At 37.2% G+C, this 19,990-nt stretch overlaps 2 pseudogenes; both read right to left on the bottom strand.

The window, feature by feature from the left end:
* Positions 1-6,330: 6,330 nt before the first annotated feature.
* On the bottom strand, positions 6,331-7,637 carry LOC102882916 (annotated as a pseudogene).
* A 10,722-nt stretch (positions 7,638-18,359) lies between these two features.
* On the bottom strand, positions 18,360-19,394 carry LOC102882661 (annotated as a pseudogene).
* Positions 19,395-19,990: the final 596 nt, after the last annotated feature.

The raw sequence follows: 19,990 nt of genomic DNA, 5'->3' as shown, positions 1-19,990 counted from the left end.
GAGCAATATCTTCTGTTTTGCCTCCAACTGCATTTAAAATCTAGTGGGAACTGATTGCTGCCTAGGCTCCAGCCCTGACCTGACCCTTCCCCCTCTTGGCAGGACTTGCCTCAGGGTGTGGTGACAGAGGGCTTTGCTGTTGCCATCTCTCCACTGCTGCCAGCTGGGGCCTGCCAGGGTAGCCGTAGACTTGGGTTGTTAAATTCCAGGCCCTGAGGAGGTTGAGGAAGCACTCTGGCCTCTGGACCAGGGCTGGAGCCAACCAGTCCACAAGAGTGGTTCTGTACGGCCAGTGTACATCTCCCTGACATCCCAGGACACAGGGCTGGGGTAAAGGCTTTCAGCTGTCACCTGCCAGAGCTGTCAGTGTTCACTGCACACTGTGATACATAGGAGTTTGGGAAGGAAAGGCTGATATGAGTTGTTGCTTTTCTTATGACTAGATTGTCACCTCCATGAGAATGTTTCTACACTTCCAACCCTATCTTCTCACCAAACTAAAGCAAGCATCAGTACTGCTTACTGGACATCTCCATCCCACCCCCATTGTCTTGCTTTAAAACAAAACTCATAATTTCTTCTCCAAAACCTATCTCCTACTAATATTTCAAGCATATTAGAAATACAAATATCCTGGCCCATCCCAGACATACCGAGTCAAAATTCTGGATGTGGAGCCTAGCAGTCTGGTTTTAATAAGCTCTCCAGGGGAATCTGATGGTCCCTGGAGTTTGAGAACCACAACTTCAGGATTTGAGGAAAAGGAAGGCTTGATCTGCCTGATTATTCTCCAAATATACTTGCAAAATATTTGGGACCCTTACCTTTCTTATGGTGTATTTGAAAGCCTTTGGAAAACTCTAAGCCTTTATTACATGTATGTAATGGTTTATTTTCACCTCTTTTTAAAAATTACTTGAATTAACTTAAAACGATGATAAAATGGAAAATTGGAACAAAGGAAAGGAGGAGGAGGCAAATATGCTAACCACAATAGTGGCTACTGTTCTCATAGTATCTTTGAGCTTGTTGGCAATAAGGGAAAAAAGAAAAGTATAAGGTCTTCTTGCTCTGTTTCTTTCAGGTATATTTTTATAACTAAATTAAAAAAGTATTTTCCCTGGTAGAAGCTTCTAGAAGGGCCATTCAGTTAAAAGATAAAATCCAAAAGTTTTTTTGACATATGTAGCAATGGTTTTCACATGACTGCTTTATGTTTATTATCACCATTACGCAAATTGTGCCAATGCTTAGCATGCAAAAAAGAGGAGCTATAACTAAATCTGTGACAAGAACTCACTCTACCATTTCTCATAATTTGGCAGCTGGAAGGGAGGAGTTAATTTTCTCCAGCAAGCCAACCACCAAGAAAATAATGTGAACTGTTGTCTTGGAGTGTGATCCATTCCAAGTGGGCCCTGTTGGAGGCAGGAAGGGTGTGAGATGAGTAGGCCATTATCCACAGGAAAGAGTAAACATCTAGAGGACAGCAGCTCTGTGAGAGGTCCCAGGCTCTGTCTGACTGGCCCCAAGGTCACTGAACCTAAACAAGGTGAGTTTGAACTGGAGCACAGAGTTCCACATCAAGTAGAGGACTAAAGCCAAATGCAGTGAGACTGGAACTGGAAGACAGAGCATCTCAGAGATTAGACAAATCTCTTCCGAGTGCTGTCTAACATGGAGAACAGTTTCTAAGAAGACAGGGTTTCATCATGGGATTGGGGTACTTTTATTTGGTGCTTGATAATAATGACTTAATAAGGCTTTTCTGATATTAGGAATGTAAACCAACACTACTGCATAAATTCAGGGCCGATTTTAGATAGGACTGGAATGCAAGCGAATTTATCTTTAGTAAGTCCCCATTGACTTTGGGCATGACCTACTGCATCTCCAATCTAGATCTTGTTCTCTCCAATTTGACATTCTTATGACACATGGACACCAGTGGAGGAAGAGGGAAGCTTGATCCTAAGCACTGAACAACTCTTGACTATTGAGTGCTTTTACCAATTTATTATAATTAATCTTACGTAAGTAATTTTCTTGAAGACAGCACTAAAATGGATCTCCAAGTATTTGATAGAATAAATAGGTGATGAAGAAGAAAGATCACAACATTTAGATCAGGGTTCCGGACTCTATCATTCCCAGCTGCGTGACCTCATCAGATGAGGTAAAGCATAAAAGGGCTCTGAGAACTGAAAGGACTATATGCTTTAGTTGTTATTTCTTATACATGGTCAGGAAAATAATTCTTAAAAATTTTTTTCAAATACAATTCACACTAAATTAAGAGATGAGAGCTATTTCAGAGGAATTGCATGTATGTTTCCTGGTGTGTACCACATTCCCAAAGTCTTGCTTAACCTGAACCCCAATTTATACGGTATTGCTTACCAAGTGCCTGTTACCTGCCAGGTACTATACTGGGTTAACAACCATTTCACGGATGAGGATATTGTAGCAGTAAAACGTTAAATAGTTTATAAAAACTCACAGAAAGACTAGGTCTTTTGAGACAGAGCTTCTATTAGAAGAGAAGAGGAGAGAAGAATAACTATAATAACAGCAATAGCAGCTGACTGAAATCCCGGCACTTTGTCGGATATTTTTCATGCATAATCTTCTTTCGGCGTCACAACAACCCTTATGAGATGACTATCTGTCACCCAGTTTTAATGTTCAGAGTCTTGAAGTGATGTGCCCAAGGAGATTCAGCTGAGATTGAAATTCGTCTGTACTCAAGACCTTGATTTTCACACTATGTTCTACTGCCTCCCAGAGTAGAGCAGGGATAAAAACCAACATGTTTCTCACTTCCAAATCAATGAATTCCCCAATATCAAATTCCTGAAACCCCCCCCCCTAAAATTTATATAAATTTAAGTCTTTACGAAAATTTAAGTACTGAAAAGACAACAATCGATGCAGTTGTTTCTTAGAAGTTTCTATAGTGACTTAGGCTTATATTGTATTTAAATGGAATCTGAAAAGCCTCATGATCTATAGTTTAAGAAAAAAGCATTGAATTATTCCCTCTGAACTAGTATTATTTTCCCTAATATAAAAAATAATTTCAACTGATCATTTTTTCTGACCCTTCTCTTACTTTCTATAGGATGCTATACATATATATCTTTATATGAAATGATTCGGTGAGGAAAATAACCAATGTAAAGAAAGAGAATCCTTTTGCTCTTTTTGCTTTCTGGAGTGTAGTCGACCTGATCCTGTGAAAAGAATGTACAGAGGATTAATTATGTCCCCTCATCCTCCAAATTGTGCTTGTTAGTTTCTACCTCCTAGCAAGTATAGCTATATAATTTGTGGGACCCAGTCCAAAATGAAATCTAGGGTGCTTTGTTCATAAACTAAGATTCAAGACAGTAACAGCAGAGCATAAATGGGCAAGCAAGGCTTCTAAGTAGGGGGTCCTAGGAGACTGCTCAGATCACAAGCTCTTGAATCTGGTCCTGCCTTTCGGCACCACTGTAGCCCCAGGAACACATCAGTAACAAACTTAGCTTGATGGAACTAAGGGAACAATATCCTTGGTGAGCACACAGTTGGCCCTTTTAGTGATGCCTGGCTAAGGAGCCCATGGAGGGATACCTGAAGATTTTGGTATTAGGCATTTTGTCTCTGGAGCAAGAGCTTGCATAGGTGCATAATTGCTGTGAGTTGTTTCCTTGTAAAAAGCCATTCACGTGTTTTATTTAAATCAATAATCATATGAAGTATTGTCAAATGTAAATATTAATAAGGTAAAAGAAAAATACTGGTTTTTGTTTTGTTTCATTGCCAAAGAAAGAATATATTTGGCCTATGATCCTAGTAGCTATCATTGCTTAGTGGACTAAGCTGGAATCAGACCCAGAAGGAGACTGAAAGGCCTTGGGAGGGCGTGGAGTAAAGTACTTGTCTCTGCTTCTGTGCATACTTTATATACCCACAAACTAGAGAAAGAGAGAAATGACGAAGAGTGAAAATCCAAGAATAGTACATGTCTTCTGTATAGAATTATAGATTTAAACAAAAATCAAATTTGCAATTTTCTCTAGATTTTTTTGAAAAAAATTTAAATAATTAGAATAATTATATTTTAGAAGAAAATTTAAAAGATTCCTTTGTCTGCTAAGATTTTAATTACTGACATGCAAAGAATATAAAAATTGTAAATCCTCGAACTATTTCTTCTCCCATCTCAGATTCCATATAGATTTTCACTCAGGGCCTTTAAAATAGACAAAGGGAAATTAAAAAATAAATAAATAACTTAAATAAGTAATAGCTTGAAAATGCGAAAAGATAGATACTTGATGGAACTCTATAAAATAAATAATCCAAGTGGTTTAAAGCTTTTAAATGAAGTGATTAATATTCCTTGGGTGGGTTCTAGGGTGGAAGAGGTAGAGAGAGAGAATGCTATAAAACTGTCACCGAGAGAATGATGCCTTCCTTTGCAATGAGTTTTGTACAAGGAATGATGGTCAAGTTTGCTTGTTAAATGTCATCTCGGAAAGCAGAAGTTGCTTTTGCAAGTGTGAAATACAGTGAATAAAATAAGCAGTGGATCAAGCACTAGGAGTTTTCAAATTTATTAAAAGAGAAGAAATAAAGGGGTACATTTTAGAAATAGGGAACAGAAAATTGAGAGAAAGATTAGCTACATAAAAAAGCATGCTACTCAAGGAAGAGCTAAAAGATCACCTATAGAAAACAAAATTTAGAGGAAATAATTAGAAGAAAAATGTTAAATATCTTCAAGGGTAGATTTTATGTTTCTACAGGTACCCATTTTAGAAACACTGGCTTGAAATATTTGACAAAAATTGAGGCTAGGTCTTTAAATACAAACTGAATTAGATGATTCAGAAAGGTAGTTTCCTGGAATTGTCGTAAAATTGAGGTAGAAGTTGAATCTGGACTTACATTGTAAAATTATATGCCTTAGTGACTTCACTTTCTGTGGCTGGATATACTATTTATCATGAAAAATATTTATATATGATATATATTCATTTATATATGGATATATACACACATTCATTCATTTGGCATGTACTAGGTGCCAGGTTCTGGGCGCATTTCGAGAATGTGAAGGTGGATGGGGGTGTAGGAGAGGAAAAATTTTTCCTCTAAGTTCTCAGCTAGGGCTCTCTAACAAAAGACTGATTAATAAGAGAAAAGCATATAAATTTATTTAATGTAAGTTTTATGTGACACAAGAGCTCTTATAAGAAAATGAAGACCCCCCAAAATGGCAAAACCTAAGTGCCTATATATTAGCTTGAACAAAGAAAGGCAATTGTGGAAAAGTAACTAAAATAGATGGGGAAACTAAAGGGAGATAAGAGTTATTTTAATAAGGTCTGTTTGTGTAGAATTCTCTGCCTCAACTCCCATCTCTGGTGATTAGAATGTCCTTTTCCTCTTGAAATAAAGTGAGAGGTTTTTTTCTTTTCCCAACTTCCAGTATCGTTTATTTTTTCCTAGAATCGGGATATAATTAACTGTAGCAAGACAGTGCTCTATACTATTTAAGCTTCATTTCAGGTTCTTTAAATAATCTCAACATCTGTAAATGTGAGAATTAACATTCCAATAACTGGAAAACTAAAATTTGACATAACAAATTTACTCAATATTGATGTAACTACACAAAATTTTATCTGCAACACATGCACTTAAATGTTACAGAATTTGGCTTTTATAAACTAGCTTACACATAAACAAAAGTTACTCTTTGCTTATCTGTCCTAATGTATGAAGTATTGCATCAGCAGATCCCCTACTATAGCTTTTTATTGTGAAAACAGATGATTCCTCTCCTTAAGACAAGGTGAAAAAACCCAAAGTTCCCACCCAGAAAGAAACATTAACCCAGAATTATCAAATTCTAGAGTTTCAGCAGACATAACACCAGAAATAGATTATGGGCAACTACTCTTAAGTCTTTTACCTAAGTAGTACTATAGGAAGTTACAGTGTTCACCAAAAGAACATGCAGATTTCTCATTAAACTTTGTTTTAACGAGTCTCAAAATTCTGTGATAGATTGGTCAAGTTATTTCCATTAAAGAATACGGATTTTAAAAACAAATAAAAATTTCCACACACACATACACACACACACACACACACACACACACACAAAACCAAATGGTCCATAAAACATTCTCCTTTCCTTCTGAAGATTTTACTGTGCATTTTAATCATTAACTCGTCTTTTGCTATTAAACTTAAATGACCAATTGAGACAAACAGTTCTGAGATTGTTCTTCCACCACTGATTAAGACTGGAGTGGCAGGTATTGGGGATAATACTCATTTAGCCATCTGAGATTTGGTGACTTTGCCAGCTCCACCTGTCTTTTTGTCCACCGTTTGATGACACCCCAGCAACTGTCTCATGTCACGAACAGCAAAACGGCGAAGCGGAGGATAATCAGAGAAGCTCTCAACACACATGGGCTTGCCAGGAACCATATCAACAATGGCAGCATCGCCAGATTTAAAAAAACTTGGGGGCATCTTCCCACTTTTTCCCCAAATGACGATCAATCTCCTTCAGCTTAGAAAATTTGCAAGCAATGTGTGACAATCCAGCACAGGTGTGTTTCAGGGTAATCACCTGAGCTGTAAAGCCAGCTGTTTCCACTGGTGGGTCATTTTTGCTGTCGCCAGACGCATCAGCATGACGAACATCTTTGACAGACACATTTTTGACCTTGAAGCCCACATTGTCCCCAGGAAGAGCTGCACTCAAAGCTTCACGGTGCATTTCAACAGACTTTACTTCAGTCGTAATGTTGACTGGAGCAAAGGTGACCACCATGCTGGGTTTGAGAACCAGTTTCCACTCAGCCCACAGGGACAGTACCAGTACCACAATTTTGTAGATATCCTGGACGGGTGGACACAATGGCTTGTCAGTTGGATGAGTTGGTGGCAGGATATAATCCATAGCTTTAAGCAGTGTGCTTCCACTGGCATTGCCAACTTTATGGGTGACTTTCCATCCCTTGAACCAAGGCATATTAGCACTTATCATCATTTCAACCAAAAATTGGTACAAATCCTACACTATGTCAGGGTCGTAGCCAATTTTCTTAATGCAGGCGCTGACTTCCTTCATGATTTTCTCATATCTCTTCTGGCTGTAGGGTGGCTCAGTGGAATCCATTTTGCTAAAACCAAGTATTAGTTGTTTCACACTCAAGTATGTGGACCAGAAGGGCATACTCACAGGTCTGCCATTCTTGGAGATACCTGCTTCAAATTCACCAACACCAGCAGCAACAATCAGGACAGCACAGTCAGCCTGAGATGTGACTGTAACCATGTTTTTGATAGTCTCTATGTCTTGGGGATCAGTGATGGTCACATAATACTTGCTGGTCTCGGGGAATATCAGTGGTAATACCACGCTCATGTGCAGGTTTCAATTTATCCAAGACCCAGGCATACTTGAAAGAGCCCTTTCCCATCTCAGCAGCCTCCTTCTCAAAATTTCCAGTGGTTCTTTTGTCGAACCCACTACATTTGTAGGTCAGATGGCCAATAGTGGTAGACTTGCCTGAATTTACATGTCCAATGATGATGATGTTGATATGAGTCCTTTCCTTTCCCATTTTGGCTTAGATTCAGTGGTGGTTTTCATGACATCTGTGTTCTGGTGGCAAACCCATTGTGAAAAAGCCAAATGGGAGTTTTATTTTCTTCTTTCAGGAAGAAAAGGATAGGTCATAGTGCTTTCCTTGCATTTGTTGTTTATTGACTTTTTTTTAGCTCAAAATAATCCTTATGCCAAAGTGGTATATTTTGAGGTGGCATATTCTGTCACCCTTCAGGGGGAAATGACATACAAAAAATGTAATGAAAAGACAGTATGGTAAGTACAATTGAGAGGCATGAACACACCACTGAAAGGGAGCCCTTACCCAGAATAAGCCATGTGAATGCACATGTGAGACATGCTCTTTGGAAGTCTTCAGTTATCTCCCTAAACAGAGTGGTGTAGGATGAGCAGGAGTTGGCCAGGCTGACAGTGGGAGTGGTGGTGGAGATGGTGAGTGGAAGTAAAGTGCAAAGGCACAGAGATGAGAAACAACATGTTGGTGGTATGAACTTGGAACCCCAGAGAGTCTGCCGCTTTTGTTGCATAAATTGTAAGGCAGAGATTGATGGGATGTGGTCTTACAGAGGAAGTAGGTCTTGTTGGTGGCATGGAGGTGTGTGAAAGAGTTTTAAATGAGGGACAGTCCTGCTGAGATTTTCATGTTAGAGAGTTCATTTTGGCTGTGTTATTGATGATGAGTTTGAGTGGGATTCAATGGGGACTCATACCACAAAGTAGGGAGAGATGATGAGAGCCTAAAGAATACAGTGCCATTAGGAGGCAAAATTAACAAGACTTAATAGAGATTAGATGTGGGAGTTAGGGAGAGGGTGAGGAGAGAATAAAATGGAGCATGACTCCCAGGTTTTAGTTTAGGTGACTGAGTATTTATGGTCCCATGAACTGAATTAAAATATATAGAAAAAGAAGCATGCATGTCTTGTTCAGGGTCCCCACAAGAAAGAGAAATCACACTCAGGTTGGACAATTTGAAGAGAATTTAGTAAATAGTTATTTATAAACATGTGGAGAGGGTATAGAGAAACCATGAGGAATAAGGTAGCCCCTTAGGACGAATAATAGTGGAGTAGGAGAAGAAATGCCGTGATCAACCCAAGACCTGGAAGGAAAGGCTATTGGAACGTAGAGACAGACAGCTGTCTGACAACTGTGACCTCAGTCAAGGAATAAGGGAAGCAGCCAGTTCTCTGCAGCCCTGTAGGGAGGTGAAGGAGGGGAGCTAAACACTGTGAACTCACTCTGGGCTCTCCTTCTGATCTCCTGCTGGGATCGCTTGTTGGCCAAGCTCAACTAGAAGTGGAAACAGAGGACAAGGAGACACATTAGTGTAAATATGTGGAGTTAGAGATTTGCAGGGATTTCTGGAGGCCATATAGTAATATAATGCTTAGAGAGAGAAGAGGCTCTGGAGGCAAAACTGCCTGTATTTGCATCTGGGATTCACCACTTACCTGATGTAAGGACTTGGACATACATCTTAACTTCTCCGTGCTTCAATTTCCTCATCTGTAAAATAGAGAATAATAATAGTACCCACCTCATAAAGTTTTTGTGGATTATAAGTGAGTTAACACATGAAAAATATTTATAATGGTGCCTGGCACATAGAAAGCCATAAATAAATGTCTGCTGTCATTATTTAATATCCATATGGAAATGCCAAGCCAACAGGTGAATATATGAATGTGAAAGTTAGAGAGAAGGGATATTAGAGTCACAGAGTTTTGAGAAAATTTATGATACTGAATGAGATCTCTCAGGGAGAGTGTCTGGATTATCACTGTCCAGTAGAAATACAATGCAAGCTACACATATAATTAAAAATTTTGAAACTTTGATAATATATATTTTATTTAATATAACATGTACAGAATCTTAGTGTTTCACTATGTATTCAATATAGAAAATTAATGAGATAATTTACTTTCTTTTTCTGTACTAAGTTTTTGAAATTTGGAGTGTATTTTCTACTTAGAGCACATCTCAGTTTGGACTAGAACATTGTAAATGCTCAAGAGTCACCTGTGCCCATGGCTGCTGTTCCCAGCGGTGCTGGTCTAGAGTCAGAAAAGCAGGCAGACCGAGAGAGGTCTCTGAACAACACTCATAATTAAGGCTCTGGGGCAGGACAAAGAAATTAGAATGAAAAAGGGAAAGTTATAGGAATTAGAAGAGCAGGTCCTACAGACTTCCAGGGCCTAGCCAGTTTTAGTACTTTTAGAGAATTTTAGACACAGCAGGCAGTCCCATAATAACAGGTCTGTAAAATGCCCACTGAATTTGGCAAACTGAAGGTTGTCACTGACTTCAGAGGGAATTGTTTTTATAAGAAAAGTGGTAGCCAGAAAATGGATAGGAATGAGTTGTATGGTTGTGCTGGAGAGAGAGCTGAGATCATGGGAAAGTTTAAAAATTATTAGGGAGAAACGGCACACACCAAAGGCTCTGTTACAACATCAAGGAAGTATAAACTCAAAAGTGTTATAATCACTCGCTCACTCACTCACTCACTCCCCCTTCTTCTGGACATCACTTCTATTGCAATATCCTCTTTACCAATTTCACTGCCTCTAGTCTTAGTCTCATCTACCTCCCTTATCCTTGTACCAGAGAGATTATATGATGTCACAAATATGATTAATGCTGGAAATTATTTATCTATCCAGCAAACATGTAGTCAAGGCTGACTTTTTCATTGCTGTTTACTCATTGACATTCATTTCCTTTTTTCTCCTTTCTCAAAACCTCTTTGAAATCTATGTGATTCTACATATGAACCACGTGATCTAGACTACTCCATCTTCTTTGACACAAAAGTTAGTTCCTGTGTGGCATTTGACCGAAGCTTGCCAATTAGAGTGGATATTAATTTCAACTTGGAATGTTAGGATGAAGTTTTCCTCTCTTCCTCTATGTGGTGTACATGCAGATACAAGAGCCTAGAATTGTAATAGTTATATTTCGTCCACGAGGAAATGTAGTCTGAGGATAAAGCAAACACAGAGAGGAGAGCAGAGCAAAGAGAATCACAGAGAAATAAAGCCAGAGCCCTAATGATAAGAAAGTGGCTCAGGCCATGCCTAGGAATTTTGTTATGTGAACCAATAAGTTACCTTTATTTTTAAAACCAGTTTGAATTTTATTTTCTATTACTTGCAGCCAAAAATATCTACTCCAAAGCCTGCCGTGTGTCAGTATTTGGGCTAGAATAGTGTGCTAGAATATTGAGATTATTTTACTACGTAAAACTCTTAAACGATTCTTCTTTCCTATAGTAATGTTGATAATTAGTGTGATTATATACAGGACAAAATCTCAGCTCCGGAGTTTCAAGGTTAATAATGCCTGACAGTATATGACCTTGCTTTCTTGTTCAGCTGCATCCCTCTGTGGCATTTTACCTTCTGATACTATTTGTAATTCTCCAAACATGTTCTAGGGGTTTTAAAATATGTCCACAAGTTATTTGAAACTACTCCAATTGCGACATGATGTATATGTCTCCTCTCTGTAAATCTGGGTGGACTTATGACCACATTGGCCAAGGGATTATAGCAGGGCTTCTAAAACTATATCATAAGAATTGTGTGGCTTTCTACAGGTTTTCCTGGAATAATCACTCTCTAGATGCGTCCAAATTGGGCATTCCCTCTAGGAACTCAACCACCATATTATGGGCATTCCCTCCACTCAACCACCATATTATGGGAATCTTAATCCACATTGAGAGGGCACATGTAGGTCATCCTATCCACAATCTCAGTTGACCCCAGCCTTAGAGTCATCCTGGCACTAGAATGTAAGTGAAGAAAACTTTAGATGATTGAAATCTTCTGGCATTTGAGTCACTCACAGCCATTTCTAGATTTCTACAGTCTTCTAGGTGAGGCCCAAGATGTTATGGAGTAGTCATAGCTTTCCCCGCTCGGCCTTAGAATTTCTATTTCACAGGTCAATGAACATTATAAAATAGTTATTTTACCCTACTAAGTTTGGAATTCTTTGTTACACACCAATAGATGATTAGAACAGAATTTGGACTTCTATTAATTAGAATTTGTTTGGAATAAAACAAAAAGGTAGAGGAATGGAGGATTAGCTCTGTCTACTTGCCTGTTGAGCTGGGATATCAATCTTCTTTTCCTGCACTTATAGCTCCTGGTTCTCAGGCCTTCAGACTCTGACTGGAATCTACACCAAAAGCTCTTTGACTTTCAGGCTTCGAACTGCTCTACTTGCTTTCCTGGACCTCCAGCCTGAAGATGGCAGATTATGGGAATTCTCAACCTTCATTGTTGTGTGTTCCAGTTCTTCATAGTAAATCTACTGAGAGAGAGAGAGAAAGAGAGATAGAGAGAAAGAAAGAAAGAGAAGAAATATGATAGATAGGTAAATCGATAGATAAATAGATAGATGATAGATAATCTTTTTGGTTCTGTTCCTCTGGAGAACCCTAAAACAGGTGATAAGTTATATTCACATATAATAAGTTATATTATTGTCATATCTAGGTTTAATTTTTATCCCTCTGTGTACTCCTTGTGACCTTGAGCATACATTCCTAGTCAGACTAGGAGCTTCTTCCTCTATATTCCCATGAGCACTTGACTCAACGTCCATTAGTGTCACTTTTAATACTAGTTGACACATACAATTATCAGACTGTTTGCATCTCCAATATTAAGTTGATTTCTGAAGGAAAAGGACTTCCCTTATTCATCTTTTTATCCCCAATGTCTAAAATAGTCATTAAGAAATTCAGGAGGCAAATAAGGCTAAAGGGGGTCAGATATATATGACAGAAGGAGATTTGACTTTGGGTGGTGAACACACAATGTAATATGCAGATGATGTATTATTGAATTGTACACTCAAAACCTATGTAACTTTATTAATCAATGTCACCCCAATAAATGTAATAAAAAAATCATAGACTGTTTGTAACAACTCGAAATTAAATCTACTATGCAAGTTGTTATGAGGATCATGTGAGATTGTGTACATGATTGGTTGTCAAACTGAAAATCCTTCTCAAATATTGATTATAATTATTATGGGCTAAATAGGCTTTGGTGGAAGGGCCAAGCTAGTAATATGACTTCCATTTATATCGATGATTCTGTGACAAAGTAATTATAATAGTAATCACTGTTCTGCACTGAAGGCTTACATAGTGCAATGGTCAGCACACAGTGCTTCTGGCCATGGTTACTTGGTGTGTACAATCGCTTTTTGTTCTAGCAGATCTCCGGGCCTTGAGTTTTGCATTTCTTGCCTCTGATCTTTCTATTCTACTCAGATCTCGTGAACTCTCTTCTCCTCGAGGAACTGAAGCCTGCTTTCTTTCTTCCAGATGCTGCTGAGGGCCTGTTCTACGCAGGACTGACCACCTGGAGCTTGCAGCTGGCCAGCTCCATGACAACTCCTTCTGGGAAACATCTTCAGTTATGTTCCGTCTACTGACCAGAAACTGTTGGGTATTAGTGTAAATTAAGAAAAGTCAAGACATTTTTTACAGAAATTAGCAAGCTTATCCTAAAATTCATATAAAATTGCAAGAAACCCAGAGTAGCTAAAATGATTTCAAAGACAAATAAAGTTGGTAGAATCACATTCTCAATTTCAAAATGTACTACAAAGCTACAATAATACAGACAGTGTGGTACGGGCATAAGGATAAGCGTACAGATCGATAAAATAGAATTGTGAGTCCAGAAAAAAAACTCTTGCATTTATAGCAAATTGATTTTTCATGAGGATGCCAAGACAATTCAATACGGGAAAGAATAGTCCTTTCAACAAATGGTACTGAGACAGCTAGCTATCCATATACAAAGAATAAAGTTGAACCCCTACCTCACACATACACAAAAATTAGATCAAAGTAGATCAAAAACGTAAATGTAAGAGCTCAAATTATACACTTTTAGAAGAAAACATAAACCTTTGTGACCTTATATTCAGGCAATGGTTTCTTAGATATGACACCAAAAGCACAAGTGACAATAGAAAAAAATTAAAAATTGAATTTTATCTAAATAAAAACCCCTTGTGCTTCAAAGGATCCCATCAAAAAGGTGAAAAGAGAAATCATAGGATGGGAGAAAATATTTATAAATCATATATCTGATAAAGGACTATATCCAGAATATCTAAAGAACTCTTACAATTCAATATTTAAAACACAAACAACCCAATCAAAAAATGGGTAAAGGATGCGAGTAAACATTAATTCAAAGTAAATGATACTCAACACCATTAGCCATTAGAGAAATGCAAATCAAAACACAATAAGATATCATTTTACACACAATAGGATGGCTATAATAAAAATGACAGACAATAACAAATGTTGATGAAGATATGGAGAAGTTGCAACTGCATACATTACTGGTAGGTTTGTAAAATGGTGCAGCCACTTTGGAAAACATTTTTGCAGTTCCTTAAAATGTTAAATAAAGATTTACTATAAGACAAGGCCATTCTGCTCTTAGGTATATACCCCAAAGAATTGAAAACTAAGTCCATACAAAAACTTGTATATCAATGTTCATGGAAGCCTTATTCATAACAGCTCAAAAATGAAAACAACCCAAATGTCCACCAACTAATGAATGGATAAACAAAATATAGGTCTATAAAATGAGATATTATTCAGAAATAAAAAGGAATGAAGTACTGATACATGCTACAACACAAATGAGCCTTGAGAACATTATGCTAAGCATAAGAAGCCAGTCACAAAAGGTCATGTATTGTATGATCCCATTTATATGAATTGTCCGGATGAGGCAAATACATTGAAAAACAAACTAGACAAGGGCTGAAGGAGGAGGAAATGGGGTGTGACTACTAATGGATATGAGGTTTGTTTTTCAGGTGCTGAAAATATTCCAGAATTAGATATTGGTGATGTTTATACAATTCCGTTATATACTAAATACCACTGAATTGTATACTCTAAAAGCCTGGATTTTATTATATGTGAATTATATCTCAATTAAGCTGTAGTAAACAAAAATATTAAGCTGAGATTTCCTTTCACTCAAATTTTGAATCAGAATAGGTTAAGGAAATATTATTTTGTCAGTCAGCAACAGTATTTTCAGACTCCCAAATGAAATATACACTATTAAGCTGCTGCAATATATTTCAACCCATATCTAAATATTTTGATATATCGATTACATTGAGATTTTTTTTAAACAATCAAGGTCGCTGGTTCAAGTATCTGATTCTGGAATAATTGAGAGATTTACATGTAATAGTGTTTACATAAAATCATAACCAATTTTTAAAGATTTTATTTTAATCATTAAAATTCTCTGCCCAGAGCTACTTACTACCATTTCTCTAAAGAATTTTCCCCATCAAGAAACAAACTTAATATTAAATGGTGAAGAGAAACTTGTCTCTATCCAAAAGTCCTTCAAGTTGATTGTAGAAATAAAATCTTAAATTTGCCTTCTTTTCTGCAAACCCTGTACCCACCAGGAGATTTGGCGGCGAAATATAATTATGTGGAATTCACTCTTGACATATTTCTGGAAACTCTATCTCACCGTTCAGCAATCTTTATTTCAACATAAGAGAATATAATATCACCATTTCCTACTGAACAAATAAAATTTGAGTCTGAAATGAACGACACTGCACATCATCAGCCATATCTGAAAGGCCGTAATATAAACAGTGAACCTGTTTATAATCTACACTAGACTCCGAATTTCTGTTTTGGTCTTTGGAGGCCTGTTGTAAATCCCTTTCTACATTAAAAACGCTAACCATACTCCCCATTTATCTGATAGAGTGCAAAACAGCAGAGAATAAAAATTCTGCTTGGCTATCATGTCTTCATTGTACATACAACCATCACACACAATGATGGTCAGTAATGACTGCAATATGGCACAAAATACAATCTCCATGTGAATTGAATTAACTGACTTATTAGGTGCAAAATAACCAGGTGGATTTAAGCTAATTAAGAAATTGATTACTAATTGTCAAATAGAGGGGATTTTAAAAAACTAGTAGGTTGAATAAGGATATACTTATAGCACATACAAACATCAGGCTACCTCCACCAAGGAAAACACTGACAGGAATGTAGTGGTAGTATTATCTATGGTGCCTCAATAGAAATAAAGTAGACTCTTCTCTCTGCGATCCAGGAATGTTTCTGGTATTGTCACACCAATAGAAAACCAGGCAAAACACAAAAACGGAACATGTAAAGTTAAGAATTGTGAGATAATAATAAACCAGGAAGGCTTGCACTACTAAAGGAATGACATGGAGTAATATGATATTCCATTACATATTTCTGTATTAATCCATTTATCCATCCTATGCATTCATCTACCCACCCATTCTATCTAACCATTTATTCAAAGTCTGTTGAATATTTTATGCATACATTTATATCCTACTTCTTTACTTGACACTATATCTTAAAGATGTCAACATGTTAATAAAGGCATACTATAATTTTTCAAATTTTTTTTAGCATTCATTATGTGCTATGCTTTGCACTAAGCACTTCACATACATAATCACCTTTACTTAAAGCAAAAAAATACAGATGAAGAAACTGAAGCTTAGACATGTTGAATAATTTGCCCAAAACATAAATCTGGTAAGTTTTAGACTTGAGATTCAAACACAAGCAGACTAGATCAGTGCTCTAGAGCTTAATTATCTCCCTACAGTGCATTTCTACATCTTTTTAATGGCTATGTCATATTTCAATGTTCTGTTGTTGTTGATGTTGTTTTTTTTTTCTGTGTAAAAAGTCTTATTATATCCTTTTATTTTCACAGGGCAATGCACAATTCAGTTAGTTATAAATGCAATATCATGGAAAACTGATAGTAACAATGATAACATGTTTCTATTGTCATTTTAATTTCTGACTTTTCTCTGAAAATTTTTTTTGTATTTATTCAACATTCATCAATAACAATTTTAGTGCTTATACTAAGAGTCAAGCACTATCACATTCTAATCTGCTTAAATCTAGGATTTTCAGCTACTTAAACACATTTAACGTGCTTCTTTCCCTCCAGCAAACTGTTTGAAAACAAACCTTTCGCTTTAAGAAGATTACTCCGGAAGTTGCCAGTCGTAGTCTCTGGACCCAAACTCAGTAATCAGCAACTATGGCACCACAGTGGAAATCTCTTGATAATGAGGTCAGTGGTTTCATAGAACACGTGAGTTTATTGCTACAACCCTAGTGATCCTAGTGAGACAGTCTGACTCGTTCTCATGTGTGTATCCCGAACTACAAACATGAGTAATAATAAACGCTTGGATTCACATTCCCTCGGTTTTCTCATTGACTATAACTTTGCCAGAGGACCACAGAGACTAATTTTTGTGGGGCCAAGGATAAAATTATGTACATCTTTCTTATAAAGAACTGTCTTAATTCTATTCACCTTTAAGATATAAAGGCTTCTTGACTCATGGACATGGACTATAGACTAGTGGTTATCAGAAGGTAAGGGGTCGGGGAGAAGGGGGGAGTTAGACGGGGTAAAGGGGGTCAAATATAGGGGAATTGAGGGAGGGCGAAGTGGGTAAAGGGGATCAAATATATGGCAGCTGAAGGAAACTGGACTTTAGGTGGTAAACACACAATAGAATATACAAATGTCAAATTATAATGTACACTTGAAAATTATATAATTTTATTAACCAATGTTAGTTATCCCAATAAACTTAATAATAATAAAAAGAGATATAAAGCCTCCTTGAGAAACATAAAAGGCTTGGGAAGCAAACACCTCGGAAATTAAGCCACCCTGTTCATTTCAAATAACCATCTTCCATGAACATGGCCTGACAGTTTAGCAGAACACAAGTAGGACTGTATGAAGTTCTGCAAGTTGTACTCAGAGAAACACAATTTTATAAAGACTGACAGTTTAATTAAGACAAACGAAGCTAAAACATTTATATGTGGTGATGATTTAAACAACAAGACACTTTAAGGTGAACAGGCTTCCGCTGGTCATTAACACAAAAAGGATGAGAGGCCCTGCTTCTTACAAAATCCATCATGTGAAATTTAGGAAAACACTATTATTAAATGTGGTATAGTTAAATGAGAAAGAAAGAAAAGGCCCCAGAGAAGAATATTTTTGCACAGTATTTCTCAATGTCAAATTGTGCGATGTTTATAACATTCAAATCAATGTAATTATTTTATCTTCTGGCTTTCAGATGGAGTTTCAAAAAAAAAAAAATACCAAGAAAACAGTTCTGAAGGTGCTTTCTCTTAAGTTCTTTGGTATAATTTGGTCATTGTGATAGTTATCAATCCACAAAGTACTTTAACATATATGTAGCAATGAAAATGCAATGAGTACAAATATTGAGAAAACCATAATTGAAGAATATATTTTTGACCTCATGGAAAACAGAGCTCTAAAATTTTACTTATGTTTCTGTGGCTAAGATATCCATACTGACTATAAGAATATCTCTAACTAGATTCCTTTTAAAGAAATATTACATAACACATTCCTTTTTTAATTTATTAGAATAACAATTCTATATACTTTTTTAAAAGAAGAGGCAAGTTTCAACTTGAAAAAAGAATAATTTTGAATTTCATAGTTCTACTCTTCTGTGCCTTCTGATTCAGCGAGTGTTGCCATCTAGAATTTAATGCCAGTTACAGAATGTTAAGGATAATGCTTATTTTTCAGGAAATGGCTAATTGGTCCTCCTGCAGCAGTTTCTCTATTTCCCTATCCCAGTTCTCATCTCGTTTCTCTGACGCTTTATAGTCTTGAAGTTCCTGTTGTACTTCTTTTTCCCAGTCTGCAGAGTCCTCTTCTAATACAGTCGCCTCCTTTTTGTCAAGCACCAGTTGCTCCATTTCTTTCCTCAGATCCTCCTGATCTAAGTTACGAGTGTCGAAGGCGTTGCTGACAAACTCAGAAACAACTGGACTGGTAGAGACCTCCTCTTCATCCTCTTGAGTTTTAAGCTGAGATTTGATTACGACAGGTGGCGTTTGGGCCGTACTGCCTCTGTCAGCGACAGCGCAGCGGTGCCTCTTCTCTCCTCTGGCGACCTGCTGCTGGCCGGCTGCTTAGTCAGGGAGACGCGGTAACAGTAGTTCCTCCAAAATACTTCTTCCTTCATGAGTTTAGGAACAAGTGCGAATCTCATCCTGTTTAGCAGTTCGTCCTCTTGGAGCATGACCACGGCGACAGGGTACATCTGATCCAAGTCAAAATGAAACTGCACAGCGGCTGGAGGATCAAGAAGGGAATTCCTCTTGTCAGCTGATAAAGCCAAAATTTGTTGTTGAATTGTTTCTTCATCATTACTATCAACCCATCCAGGTACCTGCAACTTATTTTTTTGTATGCTGTTTCTCAATAAATTTTTTCTGTTCCTTCTGAAAATATCCTATAATCCTCTTATCAATGATGTCATCTATCTTTCCTTCTACTGATTTCTTTATCGTTTGTGCCGTTTCAGCAACTGATTCAGTTATTTATTTTTTTTGTAGCGGCAGTTGCAAAGTTAAATAGTTGCCGAGGCCTTTGGCCTGGTGAAGGAGCTCCTGGTCCCTGGCTTGCGGTGACTTCCCCTTGGCCCACTCCACCACCGCCTTGGAGCCCTGCTCCGGTGGAGCTTCTACCTCTGGCTGCCCATCTCCGCTGGACTGGAGGTCACTCGCAGCCAGCTGCTGCAAGCCAAACTAACTGCTGAAATCGTGGAACATCCCTCCCCATAGGCGCTACTGCAGTCCAGGTCACCAGAGACCCTAGCTAGTGACGCCTTCACAACACGCGCGTCTCCTGAGGAGATATATTTCAATGTTTTAATTTGCTGTAATTTAATGTCATTATTCTCCTATTTTTGGACATCTAGGTTGTATCCTTTTTTTTTTTTTTTTTTGGCTATTAATAAATATTGCTGTAGTGAACTTTCTTATAAATCAATTTATTTACTTCTGTGATTGTTTCTTGCCCATTTGTATATCTCCTGGAGAAATATCAGTTCAGATGCTTTTCCTATTTTAAGTTGGATTTTATTGTCTTTTTATTGTTGAGTTATAAAAGTTCTTTATGCATTTTGATGCAATTTCCTTATCAGATATAAATTTGCAAATATTTTCTCCTATTCTATGGATTGTCTTTTCACTTTTTCTATAGTATCTTTCTAAGAGTTTCGGTTCTTACTTTTAGGTCTTTGATCCATTCTGAGTTATTTTTTGTACATAGTGTGAAGTAGGAGTCCAACTTCATTTTTTAACATGTATATAGCCAATTGTTTCAGTATAATTTATTGAAAAGACTCTTCTTTCCCTCTTGAATA

Source organism: Pteropus alecto, unplaced genomic scaffold (assembly GCF_000325575.1).
Source record: "Pteropus alecto unplaced genomic scaffold, ASM32557v1 scaffold95, whole genome shotgun sequence".
Classification (NCBI taxonomy): domain Eukaryota; kingdom Metazoa; phylum Chordata; class Mammalia; order Chiroptera; family Pteropodidae; genus Pteropus; species Pteropus alecto.
This window is presented reverse-complemented; position numbering and strand designations above follow the sequence as displayed.